Here is an 8,194-nt window from a genome sequence, read left to right as displayed (position 1 = left end):
ATAATGAGCCTGTTAAAGCATATGAATAAAAATCATTAAAACTCAGCACACCCTATAATGGAATCGTTTTGTATATCTAAACATTTGTTTTAACAACGATTGTTTAAATGTCATTTTCGAACAATGTACCTGGTTTATTTTTGTTAGTCGCAGCTTGTCGAATATCGCCTCGATTTAGTCCAATACTTTTTTTAGCACCAGCATCATTATTCTCATAATCATGATTCATGTTTAAATCTTACCAAAATCTGCTGAACGTAAAAACAATTACTGGATTTCATCGTTAGCTACGTGGTTTAGTTAGTTTGGTTTAGTATTTCGTCTTGCACTCTCTCACATCACGTGTACTGTAATTGTATAAGCTCCGGCTGCTACGCCCCATTGCTGCTAAGACTTATGACTGGCTTCTACGACTTATGGCACAACCCCTTTTTAGACAACAAGAGTTAGCTTAAGCAGAAACTTAAAATTTGTGTTTGTTTAAAACCGAGTGTAAACGCCATTTTGTATTTTGTTGGCAACAATTCATTTATAAATACGAGTAACGCTTCATTACTGAAACAACTTGTATATTTTGCGATTTGATGCCTAACTGCAATGTTGTCTAGGTCTTGGTCTGTGTTGTGTTTCCTAATATTTATGAAATTGCTTTTGGTAAGAAACATAAAGTAAAGTTCTTGATATGTGCAAGGCATTTCAAACATATGCAAGAAGATTCTGAAATAAATATACTTCAAGGCACACTTTTGAAATCACTCACGACGCTTTAGTATATTGCAGCACGCAGGTTGAAATATCTATGACAAAGAAAATGTGTTTAAAATATTCTGAACGTTAAGATCACCACTATAATCAAATCAGCTAAAACAGGGTGGTCTTAAGGACATTGGACAGTTTGCTAAGCGCATCTGCTTCCTTATTACTTGCACATAAGTGAAATAACTAGTATTTTAAAAGTAAATACTTCCATCTGTGTATCAAAAAGATTAACAGAAGCAAATAGTAATCATACTATCAACTTAACTTTTTAATATAGCACACCTTCTTTGTCCCTCAACTACATACTGCTGTCAATCCAAACAAGTGCGTACTTCCTTCAACACAGGTGTCGACAATCATTGTCACGCGTTGCACGGATGGCAGATGACATGATTACTCATGGCACGTCAGGTGACATCCTTAAACAAAAATACAATACTATTTTGATTTGTTTGGTTGGTTATTTTATGGTATCGTTGCAAAATAGTTTTGTGTCAACTTTGTTTTTTGAATATGAACAACTTTGTTTGAGCATAAACGACAGAAAGCGCATGCTATTCGCCTTTTTACAAATATTCTTTGAGGTAATCCCGTACGTTCGATCTAATTTTAGCGTTGACTTGGCTAAACATACTACCTTGCAAAACAATTTTAGGAATAAACATGATCTATAAAAAAGCTTGCAGCAACAAAGAGATGCCAAACTTGATTTTTTGTTTTTTTATAGTGAAACTAAATTTCACGGAGTAAAAGGTAGCGTTTGAAGTTTATTAGAAAGTATTAGTGAAAAAAAGTTGACAAAAAGCCTATGAAAAAAATCCCTAATGCGTAACTTATCTTAAAAAAAAAACTGTGTTAACAATAGTACAAGAACAGTTTTGCAAAAGCAATGTGTTGATGTAACCTTTGAAATCTACAAATAACGCACCACCAGATTACACGCGATGTGACTCAGCACTATAACTCGTAATCGTGACTAGAGTAACGCGCTTTAAAGCATCAATGGCGTTTTTTTCCCACCAGAAATCCCCTAAATAAATTTGTTGAACAGTCATTATCAAATTAGTAATAGGCCCTTGGAGATTTCAACGGCTTTCCAGTACAGATTTGATAGCAACAATGTAGTTGCCCAAAGTGCTTACGACTTTCTGCTAACGCAAGGAAAGGCATTTTAAGGACCAGTAAGTATTTTTCCACCGATCTTGTTGTCAAAGTAAACATAAAAAAATCGCATTGCGACTTTCGAACGAGAAAGTTACCATTTTAATGAAAGAATTTTTTTTTTTGATCTGAGAAAAAAAATCCACACCATTAATTTGGATACCGCTACCTTAGATCATCTTTTATGATAGAGATATTTGTTCTTTAAATAATTTTAATAACTTTTTGATGTTTAAATTACTTGTTTTAATGTTTATTAATTTTCCATGACATAATTTCCATTTCTTATCAACGTCAAGTTTGCATAAGAGTTCTTAAAAACAAAATTATATTGCTTATTTGTAGGGAGTTTTATAGGAATTTTCCGTGCACCATCCAAACAGGTAAGAACAGAAAAAAGTTGTTTCACTTTTTCTTTTTGGGTAAATTTGACAACTACTTGTTTGGTGGGACTCAAACTGCATCATTTGTCGAGTTGATTGCCATTTTGCAGATGTGTAAAAACTTTTGTTTGATTAGATGGTCCAATTGGTATTTTGGAGGTTTTTCCATGGCTTATTTGAGGAAAAATAACCAATAATTTTTGTCAATAAAAGCCAAACATGGAGTTCCTACACACAAGATTACAAGTTTACGTAATTTAGATGGCATTTGAAACCTTCTTACAAATATTTTTTCTGTCTTGCACAATTTTGCCCTATCTTAAGCTACCATGTCGCCGTGCAGCAAAGAAGCCCATGCTCACTGCAGCAATGAGGAAGAAAATGCTTTAACTTTTTTTAACAAATACCGATGTTGGACAGCTGCAAAGTGAAGAAAAGTGATGTTTATTGATGAAAGCACTTTTAAACTGGTTGATTTTGTTACAAAAAATCAAAACACCTCAACAATGTAAATACGTTACGTCAGTTCAGGTTGTCGTTCCATATTAATGATTTAGACAGATATTGAACTAGACCGGAATAGGAAAGTTTTGTACAGCATGAGAATGAATTGTGAAAACAAAATATTTCTGTTTTCGAAGCAGATGAGCTGATTTTTGTCCTTCGTTTATGGAACAAACTACGGATTGATTATCGAAACTGGTTTTTGGATATAATTTTGATATACAATGTATTACATGAGGTACATTATTTTGCATGAAAATAGAGATGGTCACACATACACATTATATACAAAAATAATGCTGGTCTGCCATGACGTTTAAAACGAATATGTTGTTTACTTGCGTTTGTGAAAACCGACAATGCATTGCTTGGTTATGATTGATTTTATTCAAAAATTTTCGACAGCGTTTATAAAGCAAATGATTGCGTGATTGAAGCTAAGTGTTGTTTTTGTAATACTGTGAATAAATTCCTAATGTACAGCAATCGAATATCCCACGGACTGGGGCAGAACTTAAATTACTGTAGATTAAAATAGTTAGGTGAACAACGTCAAATGTAGGCTACATGGAGTTACCGTTTCTATTGTTACTTTGTGTGGTACATGTTTTTTTTCACATTGTTTAGAATCAAAATCCATACAAAAAGGCAACTTGGAGCCTACGTTAACCTTTTAATGAACATCACAACGGTAAAGTTACTTTAGGTTGTGAGCCAACACGTGTCTTTTCAAATTTGAAATGTCACTGAAACTCTTTCCACAAGCATCACATCGATGTCGTTTCTCTTTAGTTTGAGTCAACATGTGTCTTTTCAAACTTGAAATGTCACTGAAACTCTTTCCACAAGCATCACATCGATGTGGTTTCTCTTTAGTGTGGGTTGACATGTGTCTTTTCAAATTTCCACTTCGGGAAAACTTTTTATCACAAATTTCACATCGAAAAAGTTTCTCTTTAGTGTGAGTCAACATGTGTCTTTTCAAATTTGAAATAATACTGAATTTCTTTTCACAAACATCACATCGATGTGGTTTCGCTTTAGTATGTGTCAACATGTGTGTTTTCAAAGTTGAACTGACACTGAAACTCTTCACAAAAATCACATCGATGAGGTTTTTGTTTAGTGTGGGTCAACATGTGCGTTTTTAAATTTGAAATGATACTGAATTTTTTTTTCACAAACAACACATCGATGAGGTTTTTGTTTAGTGTGAATCAACATGTGGGTTTTCAAGCTTCCTCTTAGTGTAAATCTTTTATCACAAGTATCACATCGATAAGGATTGTTTTTGGCGTGGGTCAACATGTGTCTTCTCAAATTTGAACTAAAATTGAAACTCTTTTCACAAACATCACATCGATGAAGTTTCTTTTTGGTGTGGGTCAACATGTGTGATTTTAAGTATACACCACGAGCAAACCCTTTATCACAAACAACACATCGATGTGTTTTTTCTCCAGTGTGAGTCAACATATGTATTTTCAAAGTTCCACTTCGGACAAAAGTTTTTTCACAAACATCACATCGATGAAGTTTCGGAAGACAGCGTTTCAGCTTATGTCGTTTTATATTTCCACGTTCAATTAACCTCAGATCATATACATCACTTTGCTCGATTTTAAAATCCTGAAATTCCATCTCGTCAAATTAGTTGTCCAGGTATTATAACAAAAAGTTTTCTCTGAATCATGAGTACTATGTTATGACCTGAAGAAAGTTGTTAGTAATTTTACTATTGTTCTGAATGCTTTAATTGCTGTTCCGAAGTTTAAAACATGGAAATGTTATGTGTAATATTGTTTGACATAATTTTAGTTGAACAAACTTACTACGTACCGGAAAGTAGAAGCAAACCTATATCGACTTCATACTACAAATTTCCAACAACATGTGTGCAAAGGTAAATATATTGGATAATACTACACTTGAGTAATGAGATTCAAATATACAGAACAAACACTAATGTGATTAACTATCTACAAAGCATAAATTCACAAGTGAATTTCCAACTAGCTAGTACAGCGGCTCCCAACCGGGGAGGAATTCCTCCAAAGGGAAGAAATGAGTTCAGGGGAAGTGTTTTTTTAATACATTATTATGTCCATTATAATTTGGACCCGGTTTAAATTTGAAACTAGTTGTAAAGGATTCTGAAATGGACATCCCTAGCTATAAGGTCTATTTCAAATTGTTATAATTTTTTAAGTTATATTTGTTTTTCGTCTTATGGGGAGGAATGGATAGTTCGAAAATGGGCAAAGGGAGGAATGTAGCAAAAAAGGTTGGGAACCACTAAACTAGTATCAACTACTTAGCGATGTGGCAGCCAGCTATTTAAAAACTTCCTTTTCCAGCGTGTAGATTACCCCTCACTTATATTGGTTCGAAACTAGGACAAACCAACTGAGGGAAAATCAAAATTATTTGACAAGAACTTAATTATATGTCAGACTCAACCAGTAACAAAATCCAATAACAAAAAGAATCGATTTCTTCAAACTTTAGGATTCTATAATCGATGAAGTTGGCAATTTTTGTTCTAACTATCAAAACACTGGAAGATTTTTTTTGACGTACAAAGAGCATTGTGCGCGTTGTTCGTAAGCAGCAAAACAACAAAACTTTGTTGACAGCAAAAACGTAATACTTCATATTTTTCATGTTTGTGTACAGTTACTAAAAGCTCAATGCTTCTTTTAGTAAAAAAGGTAGTCTGATTTGAAGCAATTTTGAAACAAGCTGCTTATATTTTTATGTCAGAATTTAACAAAATAAAATAAAATGTAAGCCATCACAACAAAGAAACGAAACTTTTGTGGACCATTTCTGGACTTGCTTTGTTGAAAACATTACAAAGTTAACAGAACCAAACACAAGTTTTAAACAGAACAAACACTTAATTACGTATGGACTAATTTTCGACTGAAGTGTTGAGCGATCGGCATTATCTTGCTTCGCAATGCAGCAGTCAGCTGTGCAACAATTTCCTTTTCCAGCGTGTCAGATTACAAGCGTTAATTATAATGGTCCGGGTCCGAACTGGGCCAAACCGTTATACAGTCCACTGTCGCTGGTAAAATCAAAATGCGTTGTTCAGTACTTTCATAAATCGGGTATTTAATTATGCGCGATATCCGTGTAACTTTAACCTAAAGCAACTCCCTGTAGCCAATGTGACAAACAACCATGTTTTTAAACACACGTGACAAAGTCTTTCTTATTTTTATTTTAATATACCATAGAAACTTTTTTACTTACTGCGACATACTTGTTTGTGTGAACTAATGTGACACAACTGACATACAAGTTGCTGATCAAGCTGCCTGACTATTTGCTAATGAGATTTATTCTAACTTACCGTTTTATCGTGCAGTAGATAGTATCGTGTTCAATAGAATCCTAATTCACACGCTTTCGGTCACAAATATTGTTTGTGGAACAAGGCAGTAAAATAACTATGCGTGTGCTTATTAACATGGTTTTACTTAACCGCATTGTGTCTCATACGTGCTGATCTGATCAAGTGGCTTAGCGACGCGGCAGTCAGCTGTGCAACAATTTCCTTTCCCAGCGTGTTCAATTACAAGAGTCATTTATAGTGGTCATAAACTGGGCCTGGGGACTGGTAACTGATTAGTCAAAACGGTTAATTAAGACATGTGAAAAATCATTTCAGTTGGTCAGGTACTAACACATCGGTGAAAACACTTCTGCGCCGATTTTATTACATTTGTGGAAAATATTACAAGTAATACTAACTTTCGCTTTATTTACAACTGCAGTCATATTACACACTCAAATTAACCTAACTGCTGGTCAAATATGAAGCCTGTGAAAAAATCGTCTTAACAAACCAATTAAACTTTCCACTTGCTTTGCCTCGCTACTGAAAATCCCTCAACAGGGCTACTGTTTCCATTTGCATCGCGTTCACAAACTAATTTAGACAGTAATCAGTTATGCAGCTGTGACCTCCGACGTTTTCACTTTTTTGTATTACAGGAAGCAATTAGCTAGTTTGACCAAGGGCATGCATGCAGTCAGGGACGAATGGTATATGTGGCGTTTTTTTTCCAATAGAACGGTTGGCAGCGTATGCTTTGACTGGTTTTTGAATGACAATTTAGGTGTCAACTATGCGTGATGTTACACACTCATTCAGCTACAGTGACGCGTGTGAACACTTTGCATGTGGTTGTACACAACAGTGGGACGAAGCGTTTTTCTGAATAGGGAAACGAAATTGCACAAAGTGTCAGTTAACACCTCAAATTGCGTGATGCAAGCCAACAAGTAGTTTACAAGTTGTTTTTCCAAATGTTAACTATTTGATTACATTTATTCGTTTTTATATTATGCAAAATTAATTTTCAAACGTTTTTGCTTTGTGTGTTACGAAAAAGTCATTTACTCGTCATCACCAAACTGCTGACGAGAAGTGTACAAATCGGAGTACCAGAGAATCCTCAGCCGGGGTTCATTTGCCTTTTATTAATGCAGAAAAATTAAGGGTTGTTAGTGTTTATTTAAACGTTAAGTGTTGAAAAGTGTTGCTTCTAGGATATGTTCTTACGAGCGGAACCACGAATCTTAAGTATATTTACAACGCAAAGAAAAACTGCTTCAAGCTATACCATATTTTAAAACACTGATGATGCGACATTGTTCAGCATAAAGGAAAAGAAATTCAGAAATTTTCCACATAGAAATTAAGGCAAACTTTGAAACAATTGAATTTTAGGAAATATTACCATCAAGAAACATAATCAAACGAAATACTGTAAGACATTAATTGCAATATCTGTCAATCTCGCTTAAATTTGCACAAGGAGCAGACCAGAAAAATCTAACATGCGATGGAATCCCACGACAGGGATTTAATTATACTTTGTTTTAACAAATTCACAGATATAAGAGACCTTTGCGTTACATTATAATGTTTTCTAAGCCTAGCATCGGCCTTATATCTGCAAGTGAAATTTCTTAGCTGACGTTTAATCTGGCTTACTATGACCAGTTGTTGCGCGTACACAAAATAATGTAGACAGAAATTAGTTGTGTAGGTGCGATCTCCGACGTTTGTACGAGTTTGTGTTACAGTAAGCTATTGACTAGTTTGACTCAGAGCATGCAGTCAATCAATTAACGTTTAGCAGCGTATACTTAGCCTGTGCTTTGAATTCCAATTTAGGTATCAACTACGCGGCGTGATGTTACACACTCATTCAGCTGCTACGGTGACCGGTCTGGTGAGCGAAACGTTGGCAAAAATACAAGTTCTTAATAAAACAACTAGCATTTGGTTTAGCATTACACCACGTGAACGGCAAAATAAAATATGCAATTTGCTATCAGCTAAAATTAAAAAAAGCTTACAACGCTGT

At 34.7% G+C, this 8,194-nt stretch overlaps 1 long non-coding RNA gene across 1 annotated transcript; it reads left to right on the top strand.

Annotated features, from left to right (window-relative positions):
* The first annotated feature begins 1,688 nt into the window (after nucleotides 1–1,688).
* Nucleotides 1,689–3,056, top strand: LOC145218536 (uncharacterized). Its single transcript, XR_013857642.1, has 3 exons — nucleotides 1,689–1,940; nucleotides 2,266–2,303; nucleotides 2,628–3,056. It is a non-coding gene; the product is annotated as an uncharacterized LOC145218536 (long non-coding RNA).
* Nucleotides 3,057–8,194: the final 5,138 nt, after the last annotated feature.

The sequence above is a fragment of the Phallusia mammillata genome, chromosome 3 (assembly GCF_965637545.1).
Source record: "Phallusia mammillata chromosome 3, kaPhaMamm4.hap1.1, whole genome shotgun sequence".
NCBI classification, from domain to species: domain Eukaryota; kingdom Metazoa; phylum Chordata; class Ascidiacea; order Phlebobranchia; family Ascidiidae; genus Phallusia; species Phallusia mammillata.
Note: the sequence above shows the minus strand (reverse complement) of the source record. Positions and strands in the feature narration are given on the sequence as shown.